General features: G+C 47.8%; 1 protein-coding gene across 3 annotated transcripts in view; it reads left to right on the top strand.

The window, feature by feature from the left end:
• The first annotated feature begins 2,884 nt into the window (after window positions 1-2,884).
• ptpdc1a (protein tyrosine phosphatase domain containing 1a) overlaps window positions 2,885-21,163 on the top strand; it is a 284,748-nt gene continuing 266,469 nt past the window's right edge. For all 3 annotated transcript variants that reach the window (XM_072472524.1, XM_072472523.1, XM_072472526.1), the window contains exon 1: window positions 2,885-2,973. The gene's annotated coding sequence lies outside the window, so the exon portion shown is untranslated. The remainder of the gene's footprint in view (window positions 2,974-21,163) is intronic.

Below are 21,163 nucleotides of genomic sequence, written 5' to 3' on the forward strand. Positions count from 1 at the left end.
TAGGTGGATTGGCCATGATAAATTGCCCTTAGAGTCCAAAATTGCCCTTAGTGTTGGGTGGGGTTACTGGGTTATGGGGATAGGGTGGAGGTGTTGACCTTGGGTAGGGTGCTCTTTCCAAGAGCCGGTGCAGACTCAATGGGCCGAATGGCCTCCTTCTGCACTGTAACTTATATATGATATGATACCCATCCCCTCCATAAACCCCCCCCCCCCCCACCCCAGCTCCCTCGCCATTCGTACTCTACCCATCGACCTGGGGCTCGACCTGTTCATCCTCGGCTTGAGAACACAATTAAAATCTCCTCCCATGATCAACTGGTGCATGGCCAAATCCGGGATTGCTGCCAGCAACCCACTCATAAAACCCTCATCATCCCAATTTGGGGCATATACATTTACCAACACAACTGGTGCCCCTTCCAATACCCCACTCACAGTCACATATCTCTCCCCCAGATCCCTCACCTCCTTCGCACTCACAAACCCCATTTTTTTGCTCATTAAAATCGTCACACCCCTCGATTTCAAATCAAACCACGAGTGAGAAACCTGCCCGGCCCACCCCCTTCCTTAACCTAACCAGATCCTTCACACGGAGGTGTGTCTCCTGAAGAAAGACAGCCCCCGCTTTCAAACTCCTGAGGTGCACGAACACCCGTGACCTTTTAACTGGCTCATTCAGTCCCCGGACGTTCCACGTTACCAACCTTACTGGAGGATTGTGCCTCCAATCCCCTCCATCGTCCATCATCTTCCCTACTTAACTCCTGCCCCCTTAATTCCTCCCTATACTTAGCCCATCCCAGATCGCCCCTTTCTCCACCCTTGACCATGTCATCTCTCACCCCCTGCCACGTCGCAGAAACCCCCCCTTTCCCCCTCCCCTTCTTCCCCCACCCACTTCCCCTCTCCCCCCTTCCCCTGGCCACCCCTCTTGGACTTCTCCCTCACCACCTCACATCCGTTTGGAACTGTGGGTTTTAAACTCCAGCCATGCATCTCCTATTGGACGAGGCTCTGCCTGGTCAATCGAGGAATTTGTATTCCACAAAGCCCACGGGGAGATCTTTTGCTGATCCCCTGTGTCCTTCATGGCCATCATAACAGCCACTGACTCTCTTTTTGTGCAGGTGAAAACTATTTTATGTTTCATAATTTTGTGTAATTAGTCAACAAATTTGACAACTAGCTTGACTAGTAGATCACACAGTATAATTCGACCTTATGACTTGCCAATGGCCAATGTGAGGTTTATTACCAAAGGCAAAGATATCCAAGCCCTCATTCCCCAGAGAGTGTTTCTGTGCCCTAGGGAAGGCTGAGAATTCACGGTTTCCAAAACATTTTAATTAATGTCAGATACATTGAAAAATTGATCATCAGGGGAGGGGTGGGTATGGGAATGCAATGGCATGGGGATGGGTGTGTGCTTTGTCCTCAGAGTGATTTGTGAATCACGACTAACACCATATTGAATTTAGGCTCTGTTCCATGTCAAACTCAGGTGGTGGGACACTTCCTGGCTCACCTGATTAAATTTTCAATACAAGTTTCGCTTTACGGGTAATTAAATTTTAAAAATTACTTCTGCATATTACCTTCACATTTCTGGTGCATTTACACTGCCTTTCAGAGAATCCCGACAGTGCAGAGGGAGGCCATTCGGCCCATCAAGTCTGCACCAACCCTTCGAATGGGCATTCTACCCATTTACAGTTCCCCGTCCACCCAGCCCTATCCCCAAAACCTCATGACCTAACCTGGACATCCCTGGGCATTAAGGGCGATTTTAGCATGGCCAACCTACCTAATCTGCACATTTTTGGACTGTGGGAGGAAACTGGAGCTCCCGGAGGAAACCCATGCAGATATGGGGAGAACATGCCAACTCCACACAGTCACCCAAGGCTGGAATTGAACCCAGGTCTGTGGCGCTGTGAGGCAGCAATGCTAACCAGTGTGCCGCCCCGACGTGCAAACGGAAATATGGTGCTTCGACCAGGAGAAGCTCCTGCCTGACAAAACTGTGCTTGACCTTTGCTGGGGTGGGTGAAACTTTAAGTATCCCAATGAGGTCAGTTTTATACATCAAAAACAGAAAATGTTGGACAATCTTAGCAGGTCTAACAGCATCTGTGAAGAGAGAACGGAGCTAACTAACGTTTGTCCAGACTTCAGCTGTCAGACCTGCTGAGGTTGTCCAGCACTTTCGATTTTTGTTTCAGATTCCAGCATCCGCAGTAATTTAGAGCTCCATACATTCTGGAAACATGCAGGGGCACTATGTCCTAAAAGTTAGATATTTAAATGTTTATGGACCAGGGTTGATAGAATCGCCACTTTTTAGACATTTAAAGTCAGGAAGGTTTGCAAACTGTACAGGAGGTCTGCGTTGAAGCATTTTGCATACCAGATGTGGGGGCTGTACTAGAGTTACACTCCATGCACTGTCAGTATGAACTGAGAGGTGTCAGCCCAGTGAAGTCGGCTCCAGACTCTGGATTTACATTGTCAGCTCTGTGTCAGTGAAAAAGCTAAAATTGCTTCACAATGATGTTAAACGTCAGTGCAAAGGCACCCTGAAAATGAGCCTGCATTGGCACTCCTGGGTCCTTCTGAAAGCTTCCTTGCTCATTGCACCCAGTGTTAAATTAAATTTGCTTTTTTCCTAACAACTGAGACAAATCCCTCTCCTCATTTAGTGGATGTTCTAAATATTGTGGGCTGATTTGCTCGGAGATGCCCCTCTGCTAGCTTGGCTCGTCTGTGTGAGCTGATACCCCCCGCGCGCCGCCCCGCGCCGCGGTGCCAGCGCCCAGTCACGTGATCCGAGCCGGCTCCCAGCCCGAGCGCGTCGGGAACCGCCTCCACCATTCGGCGGGCAGAGGGGAGGAGAGGGGAGGGGAGCAGCTGCCTTAGCGACCGAGGGCTTGACTGGAATAACGGAGAGGGAGAAATGGCGGCAGGAAGGTAGGCGGATGGGGGTGTCTATCTGTCTGTCTGTCAGTCAATCAGTCAGTGTGAGATGGCGGTGGGTGTCGGTGCCAGGGCCAAAGAATCGGTGCCAGGGCCGGAGTGTAACGGCGCCCTGCCTGCTGGACCATGCAGCCCGTCCCATCCTCACGCCCGACCCCGACCTGGACAAGGCCCGCCTGGCAGTGGCTTGCTTTGCTTATGAATGGGATGCCAGTTGTGTGCTTACTCTTCAATGTTTCCCTTGTCGCTTGTGCCCCGTTAAAAAATTTCCCGAGTCCGTTAACGCACGTTGAAAACACTGACATTCCTGATTCTTCCCCTTCCTCCTCCCCTGCCAACCGCAGATAACTCTTTATTTTTACCTGTCCGTCTTTAAATAAGTTGTGTTAGACCTAACATGATCGAGCTGTTATGGGACAGATACAGTACTATTTTAAAATGTTATTGTTCGGTTGCTTCTTTCGTCAAGGATGGATCAGTGTTGTGGTGCATGTTGGATTTTTGTTTTGTTTATTATTATCTCTGAATCCATAATTTTTTTACTCATGCAAATCGGACACAAAACTGCACAATAGCTAGTTGTAAACACAACTGCATTGTATGTATTAATGAAATATTAATGATGAAGAAATCCGAGAGGTCACTACTGTATTTTATGAGCATGTTAGAAGGTGCATTATTCCTGTCTTATATTTCAACTCAAAAAACAAACAGTTCCTTTAACTGTTATTTGATGTAAAACTTAGTTTAGCTGCTTGCTCCCACCTTGAGGCCGATTTCTAGTGACACCTAATAATATGATCTTTATCCGTGTCACAAGTAGGCTTATATTAACACTGCAATGAAGTTACTGTGAAAATCCCCTAGTGGCCACACCATGGTGCCTCTTCGAGTACACTGAGGGAGAATTCAGAATGTCCAATTCACCTAACAGCATGTATTTTGGGACTTGTGGGAGGAAACTGGATCCGCACCTGGAGGAAATCCACGCAGACATGGGGAGAACGTGCAGATTCCGCACAGACAGTGGCCCAAGCCGGGAATCAAACCCAGACCCTGGCACTGAGAAGCAACAGTGCTAACCACTGTGCTACCATGCCGCCCTACATGAATGGCTGATGAAAGTAAACATACAAGAAAAACTTTGCAGTTGTTATCTCAGCAATTGGGAGCTTGTTGGTGAAATATTTTATAAATAAAGTAGTTATTTTGTTGTCCATTAAAAGTTCCACAGATAAACAATAACATTCAAAAGAGGGTGAAAGACAACTTTGTCAATACACTTTATTGTCTGTACAGAAAATCATTTCGGGTATATTGCTCATTTTAAAGAATATTATTGTTCTTTGTTCTTATATCTGATAACAAAAGAAAGAAAATTATCTAATCTCAGAAACTAACTAAATTATTAAATTATCTATTTAAAAACTATTCTAATATATTAAAATATTAACCCCACCCTGAGTGCATATTCTCAACCATGCATCAAACTCCTGTTAAAAATGCTTAAGAGAGAATGAGCTCAGGAACTGATTTGTCCTGAGGGATTGCAACTTTTCCCTGAATACAACCAGTATTCATATTGAAACAATGGATGATTCTCATTGTTTATGACAGTTTGCTTATTCAAAATTCTTCGATAGCAGATTTTGTCAAAAAATATTCTTCCGGTCTGGTTCAACAATTTCCCTATCCTTAAAGAACAATACCAGGAGCGACATCCAAAAAGGATGTCACAATTACAGCATATAGAAGATTGTCATGATTTAGATTTATTGTCATGTGCACCGAGGTACAGTGAAAAGTATTATTCTGCATATGGTCCAGGCAGATCACTCCATACATGAGAACATAGAACATACGATAAATACTTGAGGATACATAATGAAAATGCATAAACATAGACAGCGGGTGAAGTATATGGATATAGTGCTACAATTGTAGAGAAGATGTGTAGAAAGATCCATTCAGTCAATTAGACCAGTTCCGACCCTAAGAGGGACATCCAGGAGTCTGGTATCACAGAATCACAGAAGTCTACAGCATGGAAACAGGCCCCTCGGCCCAACCAGTCCACGTCGCCCAGCCTTTTACCATTAAGCTAGTCCCAGTTGCCCGCACTTGGCCCATAACCCTCTATACCCATCTTACCCATGTAACCATCTAAATGCTTTTTGAAAGACACAATTGTACCCGCTTCTACTACTACCTCTGGCAGCCCATTCCAGACACTCACTACCCTCTGAGTGAAGAAATTGCCCCTCTGGGCCCTTCTGAATCTCTCCCCTCTCACCTTAAACCTATGCCCTCTAGTTTTAGACTCCCCTACCTTTGGGAAAAGATGTTGACTATCTACCTTATCTATGCCCCTCATTATTTTATAGACCTCTATAAGATCACCCCTAAGCCTCCTACGCTCCAGGGAAAAAAGTCCCAGTCTATCCAGCCTCTCCTTATAACTCAAACCATCAAGTCCCGGCAACATCCTAGTAAATCTTTTCTGCACTCTTTCTAGTTTAATAATATCCTTTCTATAATAGGGTGACCAGAACTGCACACAGTATTCCAAGTGTGGCCGTACCAATGTCTTGTACAACTTCAACAAGACGTCCCAACTCCTATATTCAATGTTCTGACCAATGAAACCAAGCATGCCGAATGCCTTCTTCACCACCCTGTCCACCTGCGACTCCACCTTCAAGGAGCTATGAACCTGTACTCCTAGATCTCTTTGTTCTATAACTCTCCCCAACGCCATACCATTAACTGAGTAGGTCCTGGCCTGATTCGATCTGCCAAAATGCATCACCTCACATTTATCTAAATTAAACTCCATCTGCCATTCGTCGGCCCACTGGCCTAATTGATCAAGATCCCGTTGCAATCCTAGATAACCTTCTTCACTATCCACTATGCCACCAATCTTGGTGTCATCTGCAAACTTACTAACCATGCCTCCTAAATTCTCATCCAAATCATTAATATAAATCACAAATAACAGTGGACCCAGCACCGATCCCTGAGGCACACCACTGGTCACAGGCCTCCAGTTTGAAAAACAACCCTCTACAACCACCCTCTGCCTTCTGTCGTCCAGCCAATTTTGAATCCAATTGGCAACCTCACCCTGGATCCCGTGAGCTTTAACCTTCTGCAACAACCTACCATGCGGTACCTTGTCAAAGGCTTTGCTAAAGTCCATGTAGACAACGTCTACTGCACTACCCTCATCTACCTTCTTGGTCACTCCCTCAAAAAACTCAATCAAATTTGTGAGACATGATTTTCCACGCACAAAGCCATGCTGACTGCCCCGAATCAGTCCTTGCCTCTCTAAATGCTTGTAGATCCTGTCTCTCAGAATACCTTCTAGCAACTTACCTACTACAGACGTTAGGCTCACCGGTCTGTAGTTCCCAGGCTTTTCCCTGCTGCCCTTCTTAAACAAGGGCACAACATTCGCCACTCTCCAATCTTCAGGCACCTCACCTGTGGCTGCCGATGATTCAAATATCTCGGTTAGGGGACCCGCAATTTCCTCCCTAGCCTCCCACAACATCCTGGGATACATTTCATCAGGTCCCGGGGATTTATCTACCTTGATGCGCTTTAAGACTTCCAGCACCTCCTCCTCTGTAATATGCACACTTCTCAAGACAACACTATTTATTTCCCTTAGTTTCCTAACATCCATGCCTTTCTCCACCGTGAATACCGATGAGAAATATTCATTCAGGATCTCACCCAACTCTTGTGGCTCTGCACATAAATGCCCTTGTTGATCCTTAAGAGGCCCTACTCTGTCCCTAGTTACTCTTTTCCCCTTTATGTATCTGTAGAATCTCTTTGGATTCTCCCTTGCATTATTTGCCAAAGCAATTTCATGTCCCCTTTTTGCCCTCCTGATTTCCCTCTTAACTCTATTTCGACAATCTCTATACTCTTCAAGGGATCTACTTGATCCCAGTTGCTTATGTACGTCATATGCCTCCTTCTTCTTTTTGACCAGAGTCTCAATATCTCGAGTCATCCAGGGTTCCCTACTTCTACCAGCCTTGCCCTTCACTCTAAAGGGAATGTGCTTACCCTGCACCCTGGTTAACACATTTTTAAAAGCCTCCCATTTACCAGCCGTCCCTTTGTCTGCCAATAGTCTCCCCCAATCTACCTCTGCAAGTTCCTGTCTGATACCATCAAAATTGGCCTTGCCCCAATTAAGAATTTTAACTCTTGGGCCAGACCTATCATTCTCCATAGCTATCTTAAAACTAATGGAATTATGGTCACTTGTCCCAAAGTGATCCCTCACTAGCACTTCTATCACTTGCCCTTCCTTATTTCCCAAGACGAGGTCAAGTTTTGCCCCCTCTCTAGTCGGTCCATCCACATACTGAATGAGAAATTCCTCCTGAATACACTCAACAAATTTCCCTCCATCCAAGCCCCTAATGCTATGACTGTCCCAGTCAATGTTGGGAAAGTTAAAGTCCCCTACTACTACCACCCTATTATTCTTGCAGCTATCTGTAATCTCCTTACATATTTGCTCCTCAATTTCCCGCTGACTATTTGGGGGCCTGTAGTACAGTCCTACCAAGGTGATCTCTCCCTTCTTATTTTTCAGTTCCACCCATATAGACTCAGTGGGCGAACCCTCGGATATATCCCCTCTAAGTACTGCCGTGATGTTCTTCCTAATCAAAAACGCCACTCCCCCTCCTCTCTTACCTCCTGTTCTATCCTTTCTATAGCATCTGTAGCCCGGAACATTGAGCTGCCAGTCCTGCCCCTCCCTTAGCCATGTTTCAGTCATAGCTATAATATCCCAGTCCCATGTGCCCGTCCATGCCCTGAGTTCATCCGCTTTGCCCGTCAGGCCCCTTGCATTGAAATAAATGCAGTTTAATGTAGACCTTCCTTGCTCTCTGCCCTGCTTTCTCTGGTCATGCTTTACACACTCTCCCTTCCTGCCTTTTGTTTCTGTCCCCACTGACTTCCTACATCGGTTCCCATCCCCCTGGCACATTAGTTTAAACCCTCCCCAACTGCACTAGCAAACACCCCCCCGAGAACATTGGTTCCGGTCCCACCCAGATGCAGACCGTCCGATTTGTACAGGTCCCACCTCCCCCAGAATCGGTCCCAATGTCCCAGGAATTTGAAACCCTCCCTCTTGCACCATCTCTCAAGCCACGTATTCATCCTAGCTATCCTGTCATTCCTACTCTGACTATCACGTGGCACTGGTAGCAATCCTGAGATTACTACCTTTGAGGTCCTACTTTTTAGTTTAACTCCTAACTCCCTAAATTCAGCTTGTAGGACCTCATCCCGTTTTTTACCTATATCGTTGGTGCCTATATGCACCACGACAGCTGGCTGTTCACCCTCCCCCTCCAGAATGCCCTGCAGCCGCTCCGAGACATCCTTGACCCTTGCACCAGGGAGGCAACATACCAACCTGGATTCTCGTTTGCGTCCGCAGAAACGCCTGTCTATTCCCCTTACGATTGAATCCCCTATCACTATAGCTCTGCCACTCTTTTTCCCGCCCTTCTGTGCAGCAGAGCCAGCCACGGTGCCATGAACCTGGCTGCTGCCACCTTCCCCTGGTGAGCCATCTCCCCCAACAGTTTCCAAAACGGTAAATCTGTTTTGGAGGGAGATGACCGCAGGGGATCCCTGCACTGCCTTCCTACTCTTCCTCTGTCTGTTGGTCACCCTTTCCCTATCTGCCTCAGTAATTTTAATCTGCGGTGTGACCAACTCACTGAATGTGCTTTCCACAACTTCCTCAGCATCGCGGATGCTCCAAAGTGAGTCCATCCGCAGCTCCAGAGCCGTCAAGCGGTCTAACAGGAGCTGCAGTTGGACACACTTCTTGCAGATGAAGGAGTCAGGGACACCAGAAGGGTCCCTGACTTGCCACATCTCACAAGAGGAGCATGACACGGGTCTGAGCTCTCCTGCCATGACTTAAACCTGAAGTTAAATTTGAACTACACTACACAGCTAGGAGAAAGTCAAAGAGAGAGAAATCACTTACCAGTTACAAGCCAAACACTTACCTGCTGGCTGTGATGTAGTTGCTCCAGAGACTCCCTCACAGGTCTGCTTCTCTGCACCTCCTTCAGGTGAGCACCAAATTCCCTTAACTAGTTAATTACTTTACTTAATTAATTTGATTTTTTTTTTTTTTGTCACTCCCCTCTTACCCGAACTCAGCCTTACCCAAACTCAGATACACTCTGTTTGCCTTCAGCACTTTGTTTCTATAGGCACTTCAGCCACACCCTTTGTATCCTTCCTGATTTACAGTCAGCCAATAGGCCTGCTCCCAAAACTGATCTCTCTCCCGAACAGCTGACCTGCAAGGTAAGTAAGTGGTTATGCAGTACTTACCTCACCCACAGCGCGCCCTTTTAAACTGTCCCCTCTGCCTCGCAGCTCCCGCGCTTTTTGAAACTCCCGCGCTGTTTCCAAGGTCCTGGCTCCCTCTCTCTCCCGAACAGCTGACCTGCAAGGTAAGGAAGTGGTTATGCGGAAGTGGTAACAGCGGGAAAGACACAGTTTTTGAATCTATTGGTGCATGTTCTCAAACTTTTGTATCTTTGTCCCGATGGAAGAGGTTAGAAGACAGAATAACCCGGCTGGGAGGGGTCTTTGGTTATGCTGCCTGCTTTCCCAAGGCAGCGGGAGGTGTAGAATGTCAATGGGCGGGCTGCGGGCCCGCGTGATGGACAGGGGTGTGTTCACGACTCTTTGTAGTTTCTTCAGGCCTTGGGCCGTGCAGTTGCCATACCAGACTATGATGCAGCCAGATAGGATACTTTCTATGGTACATCTATAGAAATTGGTAATAGTCATTGTGGACATGCCAAATTCCCTGAGAAGGTATAGGCTTTCTTGGTCGTAGCGTCAACGTGGGTGGACCAGGGCAGATTGTTGGTGGTGTTTACACCTAGGAATTTGAAGCTGTCAACGATTTCCACTTCGGCACTATTGACACAGACAGGTGTGGACGACACTTCGCTTTCTGAAGTCGATGACCGGCTCCTTAGTTTTGCTGATATTGAGGGAGAGATTGTTGTTTTTACACCACGCCACTAAGTTCTCTATCACCATCCTGTACTCTGACTCGTCGTTGTTTGAGATCCGACCCACTACGGGCATGTCATCAGCAAACTTGTCGATGGAGTTGGAGCTGAATTTTGCCACACAATCATGGGTGTAAAGAGAATATAGTTGGGGGCCAAGGACGCAGCCTTACGGGGCCCAGTATTGAGTACTGTCATGGAGGAGGTGTCATTGTTTATCCTTACAGATTGTGGTCTATCAATGGTTGTATCACTTGAAAAATTTTAATTTTCTGAGGTAATATGGTCTAGTCATGACATCTGTACAGCCGTTGCCTCCAATTCAACGTTTCATCTCCTTTGACACCTAGGTACTTGTAATTGGTAACTATTTAAATATCCACTGAATGAATCTTTACAGGAACAATATCATGAACTGGTTTTCCACTGAAGTTTATAACTCGTTCTTTAGTCTTTTTTTTGTTCAGTTTAGGAGAATTGCTTCATTTTATAAACTTCTTCCTATAGTTTCCTTCTTTAATCGTCATGGGACCCACACGTACTGCATCATCTGTATACTTCAAGATTATTTTATCTATCCATGTTCTATTGAATCAGATGGACCAGAATCAGAACATCATCGTCAATTTACTTATGAGGTTGATAGGCAGACTGTAATTGAGCGATATGTGGAACAAGCGAATCTAAAAGATATTTTGACAGATCACATTCAAAGCACTTCATGACTATCGATGCAAGATCGACTGGTCAGTAATCATTCAGCTCAGCAGGTCGTGACTTCTTAACAACCAGGACGACATGGCTGATCTCCAATAGCAAGAAATATTTTGGGTGTTGAACAATTTCTGAAGACCAGAAAGAAAGGAACTGCCAACAGATGAGCACATTCCTTAAGAGGTTTTCTGCAGATCTACTCTGGGATCAACTCAACTTGAATTGCTTCTGTAACTCCCATTTGTTAATAGTAGCAGGAGATCCTTCTAGTTCTCGAAGTGAAGCCTGCTGTAGAATCACATGTTTCTTAAATTCATCAAAACCAGCAAGAATCCTTTAATCAATGAAAACATGCTAATTTCAATTCTATTCCTATTGGATGTGTATACGCAATGATCCAACAGTGGCAGTCAAGAGTGAGAATCTTGGTTGATTATTGTTTTTTCTCCAAACCTTAGTCATGTGTTGAAGATGTTGTATCTCTGCTACTTGACAGATAAGCGGGTGGTTCAATTGTAAGGATATGGCATTTCAAGACTGACCTTAAACCCCTTTCTGCAGTACATCCAGATTCTTGAGGCTAGTCCACTTGCATTGACCGTGATGGTTATCTTTTCTCATTGCTATCTCAACATAATGCAGGGATTGAATGTGGAGATTATTTTCTGTGTAGCTGATTTTACGTGCTTTAATCTATTAATTTTTTGTGTTGCAGTCTTTTTGTACAGTCATTTAAATTTTTTTTTAGTGTACCCAATGTTGCTCGTTTTAGCCTTAGTTGACTTATTCTTATTCTTGATGTGGAGATGCCGGCGTTGGACTGGGGTGAGCACAGTACGAAGTCTTACAACACCAGGTTAAAGTCCAACAGGTTTGTTTCGATGTCACTAGCTTTCGGAGCGCTGCTCCTTCCTCAGGTGAATGAAGAGGTCTGTTCCAGAAACACATATATAGACAAATTCAAAGATGCCAAACAATGCTAGGAATGCGAGCATTAGCAGGTGATTAAATCTTTACAGATCCAGAGATGGGGTAGCCCCAGGTTAAAGAGGTGTGAATTCACACAATTCACACCTCTTTAACCTGGGGTTACCCCATCTCTGGATCTGTAAAGATTTAATCACCTGCTAATGCTCGCATTCCTAGCATTGTTTGGCATCTTTGAATTTGTCTATATATGTGTTTCTGGAACAGACCTCTTCATTCACCTGAGGAAGGAGCAGCGCTCCGAAAGCTAGTGACATCGAAACAAACCTGTTGGACTTTAACCTGGTGTTGTAAGACTTCGTATTATTCTTATTCTGTCATCTTTGCTCATGAGTCGCCAAGTATCTTTCTGATACCGCCACGTGGTTCAAGTCCAAGTAATGATTAATAATGCAACACACCGCTTAGTAAGAGTTAAATCAGCGCTCATTTATTATATACAGCAATTAATACTTATACAATAATCCTACTTCGATACATTCTACCTATCACTAAAGGCCAATACTTAACTTTTGGAAATGGCCCACCAGGTCAGGGAAACGAATGGTCTTTTGAATTGGTTCTGAGCCTGCGGGATTCAAAAGCTAGTACAAGTCGATAGTCAGGAGTGCCTATCTGGTAGCGATCGCTGGAGTAAAACTTACGGTTTCTTGTAGAAGGGTCTCGAAGGTTGCGAGCAGGAAAAGAAGGGTTGAGTTGAACTTGGCCCCTATTCTTATAGACCCTAGGGGCTTCCCGCCTCTCGGGGCGGACCTTGTACCTGGTTCCAAGTGATTGGACTTGGTCCCAATCACTTGGTTCGATATGCTCCAGGACTGGAGCGATTCCTTGATCGGGGGGTGGTCGTTTACCTTTCTTTGTGTCAGCCCCTGCTGGTGCCGAAAGGTCTGGGTCGGCTTTATGTTGCTAATTTGTAGCAATTGTTCCCGGGGATGGCTGATTAAAATGCAGATGGCTGGGTTGTTGTGATGTTGATGGCTGCAGGTATCGATCTGGACTGACTTCCCCAGAGGCAAATACACTGTTTTACCTGCAGCTGTCCGTTTGAGTTCTGTTGGCTGATTTTCCCATCAGCCTCTTCCGTTCGCCATTTTAAATCGGGATTTGACCATTCCAATCGGGATTCAGCCATTTTACATGGCTACACTAATTCATTTTTTCCAAATAAGGGCAATTTTAGTGTGGCCAATCCACCTACCCTACACATCTTTGGGTTGTGGGGGTGAAACCCACGCAAACACGGGGAGAATGTGAAAACTCCACACGGACAGTGACCCAGAGCCGGGATCGAACCTGGGCCCTCGGCACCGTGAGGCAGCAATGCTAACCACTGTGCTGCCCCTTTATACAGTCATTTCTAAAAGTGTCTTGTTACATGGGGTAGTACAGGCATGTTTAGTATGTCAGTACTCCAGTTCATATAAGCCATTATTCTTTCTCCTTGGTAGTCTGTACCCCATTGTGAATAAGACATAGTTTTAGACACTGCCATGGATTTCCAGTTAAAGGCAAGATCCTGGATCTGCAAACCCACTAATCAATGGAAGGTGTGTTAGCATGGCCCTTTTAAGGGGGTGGCCCTGGCAGCCCACGTGACCAGCCCGGGGCCAAATGTGTGGGAGCGCATGAACCCTTACCAATAGTGAGTTAGCGCGGCCTGGGAGCATGAGCCTGGGTGGTGTTGATTCCAGAGCCAGAGAGCTAAGACCCATCCTTTAGTGTTCTGTGCCTGTATATGTACTAATACTAAATTTTGCCTTTCGTTAATAAACCTTTTGTTATTACTGGAAGCCTCCAGAGTGTTGTCTTGAGTCACCACAGAAGGGTTGATTTACTGTCAGCTATTGGATCCTGAAAGCCTTAAGCATGTCTGTGCACATGATCCGGAAGGCATGACTGATGGAAGCAAATATATTACCTCCAGGGCTGCAGCCTGTGCTTCCATGGAGTTAGAGGTCATGATTGATCTCTGGCTGCTTCTTAACTGCTACATGTTGCATTAGTATGTGCAAGGGACAGGAAGCTTGAGATATCACGAAGGAGAGCAGAAGCTTGAGCAGTTACACGTGTCAGTTGTTACACATTGTGGGATATTATCCTTGGAACCGTGTGACAAAGAACAAATGTGTCGATATAATAATTCTGAAATATCCTTTTCAGGCAAGTACATTTTGGATAGAATTGGATAGATTCTCAGTCCCTGTGCCCATTAAATACCATAAGACATGGAAGCAGAATTAGGCCACTCGGCCCATCGAGTCTGCTCCGCCATTCAATCATGGCTGATATTTTTCTCATCCCCATTCTCCTGCCTTCTCCACAAAACCCCTGATTCTCTTATTAATCAAGAACCTATCTATCTCTGTCTTAAAGACATTCAGTGATTTGGCCTCCACAGCCTTCTGTGGCAAAGAGTTCCACAGATTCACCACCCTCTGGCTAAGGAAATTCTTTCTCATCTCTGTTTTAAAGGTGTGGTGGTATGTATTAGGGGCATTAAGGTACCCTGGGATGCCGAGAGGCTATTGGTAGATAGACACTGGATCCCGATTGGATCAGCCGCCTGCTGGCACCACACAGCAAGGCGGAGTATAAAAGCCCGGGTTCTCCCAGCAGCCGCATTCTGTAACTGTGCTGCTGGGGAACAAGTCTGTGTAATAAAGCCATCATTCAACTCCTTCTCATCTCGTCCCGTGAGTGATTGATTGTGCTACAATTTATTACGCAAACTTTTAAGGACATGGAGCTTCGAATCATGCCGGAGTGTCTGCGAATCAGCCCCCACGCGGCAAACGCAGCGGCCACTTTTAAACATTGGTTAGCGTGTTTCCAGGGATACCTCCGAACGGCCCCCGGCATACCTACAGAGGAACAGAAAATCCAGGTCCTGCATGCCAGGGTGAGCCCTGATATCTACACGCTCATAGAGGATACGGAAGATTTCCCGACGGCGATCGCGATGCTGATAGGAATCTACGTTCGGCCCGTCAACCAGGTCTACACACGCCACCAGCTCGCGACGAGACGGGAGATCCCTGGGGAATCACTGGACGAATTCTACAATGCACTGTTGATACTGGGGAGAAACTGCAACTACCCATCGGTTGCGGCCATTGAACATACAGAGCTGCTGGTCTGAGATGCATTCGTGGCAGGTAGGCTTTCATCCCAAATTCGCCAGCGATTGCTTGAAAGAGACACACTAGGCCTCAAAGAGGCACGGGCCCTCGCGGCCTTGTTTGATGTGGCGTCACAGAATGCCCGCGCCTACGCCCCCGACCGCGCGGCAGCCCCTTGGGCACCGTGGACCCCCGCCGCGATCGAACCCCCGGGACCCCCCGACCCCCGCAGGCCTGCGCTGCCAGAGCGGCGGATCACCCGGGGGGGGGGCCCCGCTGCTACTTTTGCGGGCAGGGGAAACACCCCCGGATGCGCTGCCTGGCCCGCTCGGCCCTCTGTAAAGTGTGAGGGAAAAAGGGTCATTTCGTCGCTGTGTGCCAGGCCCGGGGGGTAGCCGCAATCTCCGGGGGCGAACCCCAAACTCAGCCCCCCCAGCGATCCATGTGCGGCCAATGGGCGCCGCCATCTTGGGTCCCGGACTCCACGCGGGAGGGATGGGTGCCGCCATTTTGTGCCCCCCCGGCAACATGCGATCCATGGGCGGCGCCATCTTGCCCACCCCCCGACCATGTGCGACCCGTGGACGCCGCCATCTTGGGTGACGTCTAAGGACGGATGGATGGATGGCCACATGGGGCCTGAAGAAAACGCCCCGGTGCAACAATTACGACTGGCTTCGGTGACCCTGGACAAGTCGCGGCCCCGAACGCTCCAAACAGCATCAACAGCGATATTCGTTAACGGGTACGAGACGCCCTGCCTGATCGACTCTGGGAGCACGGAGAATTTTATACATCCCGATACAGTAAGACGCTACTTTTACTCCCTTCCGATCCACCCAAGTAATCAAAAAAAAATTCTGGCGGCGGGGTCCCATTCGGTAGAGATAAAAGGGTTCTGCATCGCGAACCTCACGGTGCAGGGGAGGGAGTTCAAAAACTACCAGCTGTATGTCCTTCCCCACCTCTGCGCTGCCACACTCCTGGGATTGGATTTTCAGTGCAATCTTCAGAGCTTAACGTTTAAATTCGGCGGCCCTACACCCCCACTCACTATCTGCAGCCTCGCGACCCTCAAGGTCGATCCGCCTTCTCTGTTCGCGAACCTCACCCTGGATTGCAAACCAGTCGCCACTAGGAGCAGACGGTACAGCGCCCAGGACCAATCTTTTATCCGTTCAGAAGTCCAGCGGATGCTGAGGGAAGGCATAATTGAGGCCAGCAATAGTCCCTGGAGAGCCCAGGTGGTAGTCGTAAAGACTATAGTCAAACCATCAATAGGTACACGCAGCTGGATGCGTACCCTCTCCCCCGCATATCCGACATGGTCAATCGGATTGCACAGTACAAGGTCTTTTCCACGGTGTACCTTAAGTCCGCCTACCACCAGCTCCCCATCCGCTCGAGCAACCAAAAATACACTGCTTTCGAAGCAGATGGGCGGCTCTATCATTTTTTAAGGGTTCCATTCGGCGTCACTAACGGGGTTTCGGTCTTCCAACGGGAGATGGACCAAATGGTTGATCGGTACGGTTTGCGGGCCACGTTCCGGTATCTCGATAACGTCACCATCTGTGGCCACGACCAGCAGGACCACGACGCCAACCTCCGCAAATTCCTCCAGACCGCAAACGCCCTGAATCTCACATACAACGGGGAGAAATGCGTGTTTAGCACCGACCGTCTAGCCATCCTTGGCTACGTAGTGCGAAATGGAGTGATAGGCCCCGACCCCGAACTTATGGAGTTCCTCCTCCCCCACTGCTCCAAGGCCCTGAAACGCTGCCTGGCTTCTCTTATTACGCCCAGTGGGTCCCCAACTACGCGGACAAGGCCCGTCTGCTAATCCAGTCTACGGTCTTCCCCTTGTCGACGGAGGCCCGCCAGGCCTTTAGCCGCATCAAAGCGGATATCGCAAAGGCCATGATGCATGCAATCAACGAGTCCCTCGCCTTCCAAGTCGAGAACGACGCGTCTGATGTAGCTCTGGCGGCCACCCTCAACCAAGCGGGCAGACCCGTGGCCTTTTTCCCCCGTACCCTCCACGCTTCAGAAATCTTCCACTCCTCAATGGAAAAGGAGGCCCAGGCCATAGTGGAAGCTGTGCGGCATTGGAGGTATTACCTGGCCGGTAGGAGATTCACTCTCCTCATTGACCAACGGTCGGTTGCCTTCATGTTCGATAATGCACAGCGGGGCAAGATCAAGAACGACAAGCTCTTGCGGTGGAGGATCGAACTCTCCACCTATAACTATGAGATCTTTTATCGTCCCGGAAAGCTGAACGAACCTTCCAATGCCCTAACCCGCGGCACGTGTGCCGACGCACAAGTGGACCGTCTCCGAACCCTCCATGAGGACCTCTGCCACTCGGGGGTCACTCGGTTCTATCACTTTGTGAAGACCCGCAACCTGCCCTACTCCATCGAGGAGGTCAGGACCGCCACCAGGAACTGCCAGATCTGCGCAGAGTGCAAGCCGCATTTCTACCGGCCAGATAAAGCACACCTGATAAAGGGTTCCCGTCTTTTTGAGCGCCTCAGCCTGGACTTCAAAGGCCCCCTCCCCTCCACCGATCGCAACACGTACTTCCTCAACGTGATTGACGAATACTCCCGGTTCCCATTCGCCATCCCCTGTCCCGACATGACCGCGGCCACGGTCATTAGAGCCCTCGGCACCATCTTTACACTGTTCGGTTTCCCCGCCCACATACATAGCGATAGGGGGTCCTCCTTCATGAGCGACGAACTGCATCAATTCCTGCTCAGCAAAGGCATTGCCTCGAGCAGGACAACCAGTTACAACCCCCGGGGGAACGGTCAGGCAGAGCGGGAGAACGGAACGGTCCAGAAGTCTTCCAGTTTCCCGCTGGCAGGAAGTCCTCCTGGACGCCCTCCACTCCATCCGGTCGCTGCTGTGTACAACAACGAATCAAACACCTCACGAACGCCATCTTGTCTTCCCTAGGAAGTCCTCCTCCGGAACGTCACTTCCGACCTGGCTGGCAGCCCCGGGACCCAACCTGCTCCAAAAGCATGTGCGGACGCACAAATCGGACCCGTTGGTCGAGAGGGTTCATCTCCTCCACGCGAACCCTCAATACGCCTACGTGGCGTACCCCGGTGGCTGACAGGACACGGTCTCCCTGCGGGACCTGGCACCCGCCGGAGCCCCGCACCCCCCCCCCCCCCAAACACCAGTGACCCCCTCTGGAGCCACGCACGCCCTCCCAACACCGATCACCCCCTCCCTCCCAACGATGCACCCCACAGCTGCCCCCTTCCAGCGTGGATCGGTCCTTCCTCCGGTCCCGAATAGGGCTATTGGAGCAGGACGAGGCATTGTAACGCTCCCAGAGACGACGAGGCCAGAACCTGCACCTGCATCACCACCGGGGCTAAGACGATCGGCGAGGACGACCAGGGCACCCATCCGACTCATTGAATCTGTATAATGAAGCACAAAATGCCTCTGTAAATAATTTTTTTGGTTTGGTTTGGTTGCCCAGTAAAAGCGGCATTGTAAGTAGTTAATATCGGAGCATAGCCGCCGTGTTAGCGGCATCCTAGGTTCCGACTCTGGAAACCCCTACCACCATACGGCCCACCACCCTGCCAGGTTCTTTTTTAACAAGGGGTGAATGTGGTGGTATATATTAGGGGTATTAAGGTACCCTGGGATGCCGAGAGGCTATTGGTAGATAGACACTGGATCCCGATTGGATCAGCCGCCTGCTGGCTCCACCCAGCAAGGCGGAGTATAAGAGCCTGGGTTCTCCCAGCAGCCGAATTCTGTAACTATGCTGCTGGGGAACAAGTCTGCGTAATAAAGCCATCGTTCGAATCCTTCTCATCTCGTCCCGTGAGTGATTGATTGTGCTACAAAAGGATTGTTCCTTCAGTTTGAGATTGTGTCCTCTGGTTCTAGTTTTTCCAAGTGGAAACATCCTCCCCACGTCCACTCTATCAGGCCTCGCAGTATCCTGTAAGTTTCAATAAGATCCCCCCGCCTCCTTCTAAACTCCAACGAGTATAGACCCAGAGTCCTCAACTGTTCCTCATATGACAAGCTGTTCATTCCAGGGATCACTCTTGTGAACCTCCTCTGGACCCTTTGCAAGGACAGCACATCCTTCCTTAGATACGGGGCCCAAAACAGCTCACAATACTCCAAATGGGGTCTGTTCTGAGCCTTATACAGCCTCAGAAGTACATTCCTGGTCTTGTATTCAAGCCCTCTTGACATGAACACCAACACTGCATTTGCCTTCCTAACTGCCGAATGAACCTGCACATTAATTTTAAGAAAATTGTGAACAAGGACTCCCAAGTCCGTTTGTGGTTCTGATTTCTTAAGCATTTCCCCATTTAGAAAATAGTCTATGCCTAAATTCCTCCTTCCAAAGTGCATAACCTCACACTTTTCCACATTGTGTTTCATCTGCCACTTCATTGCCCACTCTCCTAGCCTGTCCAAATCCTTCTGCAGCCCCCTTGCTTCCTCAATACTACCTGTCCCTATTTGTATCATCTTCAAATGTAGCAACAGTGCCTTCAGTTCCTTCTTCCAGATCATTAATGTATATAGTGCAACGTTGTGGTCCCAGCACAGACCCCTGAGGCACATCACTAGTCACTGGCCGCCATCCTGAAAAAGACCCCTTTATCCTCACTCTCTGCCTTCTGCCAGTCAGCCAATCCTCTATCCATGCCAGGATCTTACCCTTAACACCATGGGCTCTTAACTTATTTAACAATCTCCTATGTGGCACCTTGTCAAAGGCCTTCTGGAAATCTAAATAAATCAAGTCCACTGGTTCTCCTTTGTCTAACTTCCTTGTTAACTCCTCAAAGAACTCTATAATGGATTTGTCAGACATGACCTCCCTTTGACTCAGTCCTATTTTATCATGCACTTCTAAGTACTCCGCGATCTCATCTTCAATAATGTTAGACGTTTAGCTGCGGTTGTATAAAGAGTTAAAGGTTCTGCTCCTTTTCACAAACACCTTTATTTCACTTTAACAGACTCTGCACAAAACTCTATCTTCACATCACCTGACACAAGGGCCACCTGAAGCCTCTTTACACATCAGTGTCAATTATTGGATACTTAACATAAATGAGAACTAATTGGAAAGTCTCTTAACCCATTACTTAACAGTCTCCCCTTCCTTGGAGAAAAAAAAAATTAGGTGAAAACAAAATTACAAGAAACTCAAAAACACCCACACAATTTCCCCCCTTTTTTTTCCATTTATTTTTGGAAGAAATGAAAAACAAAATGAAATGAAAATCGCTTATTGTCACAAGTAGGCTTCAATGAAGTTACTGTGAAAAGCTCCTAGTCGCCACATTCCGGCACCTGTTTGGGGAGGCTGGTACGGGAATCGAACCGTGCTGCTGGCCTGCCTCGGTCTGCTTTAAAAGCCAGCGATTTAGCCCAATGTGCTAAACCAGCCCCTGAAAACAGTCACAGAAACAGGCGCCCTTCATTAACAATATCCAAAAGTTTCTGTGAACTAGCCCCTCTTTTTGTAAAACAGTCTGACAATTGATAGCTACAGCCGACCCATTTAATTTTTGCTATCTCCCCTCTGTCCAACATCTGCTTCAAACTTGCGATGTCTATCCTTAATCTTTTTTCATTGACACTTTTTGTAGAGTGCACATTTTCCCACAGGGATTTATTGTCAATGTGGCATTCAATAGGTATATTACCCAAATCCCCGAATCCCAAAATTTCTGTCAATATCTGAGATATATAAAAGGCCATATCCACCGCCTCTACAAGGCTTAATGTCTCAGCAGCCAAAGTGCTTTAAAAAAAAAAATTTTTTTATTAAAGGTTTTCATAAAATATCAATAACAAAATGAGAAAGAAAAAAGAACCCAACAGGGTTAAGTACAAAACACAATCTAAAAAAGCAACCCGCCAAACCCCCCCCCCCCCGTACATAAATAATAAATTAACATTAACACCCCGACTTAACACAACAGGTGTATAGACCCCCTCAGACCCTCCAGTGTAAATAACATAAACAAAAATAAAGTAAACCCCCTCCCCCCGAGCTGCTGCTGCCATTGACCAATGTCTATCGTTCTGCCAGAAAGTCTAAGAACGGTTGCCACCGCCTAAAGAACCCTTGTACCGACTCTCTCAAGGCCAATTTCACCTTCTCCAATTTAATGAACCCTGCCATATTGCTGATCCAGGATTCCACGCTTGGGGGCCTCGCATCTTTCCACTGAAGGAGAATCCTTC

Source organism: Scyliorhinus torazame, chromosome 13 (genome assembly GCF_047496885.1).
Source record: "Scyliorhinus torazame isolate Kashiwa2021f chromosome 13, sScyTor2.1, whole genome shotgun sequence".
NCBI classification, from domain to species: Eukaryota; Metazoa; Chordata; class Chondrichthyes; order Carcharhiniformes; family Scyliorhinidae; genus Scyliorhinus; species Scyliorhinus torazame.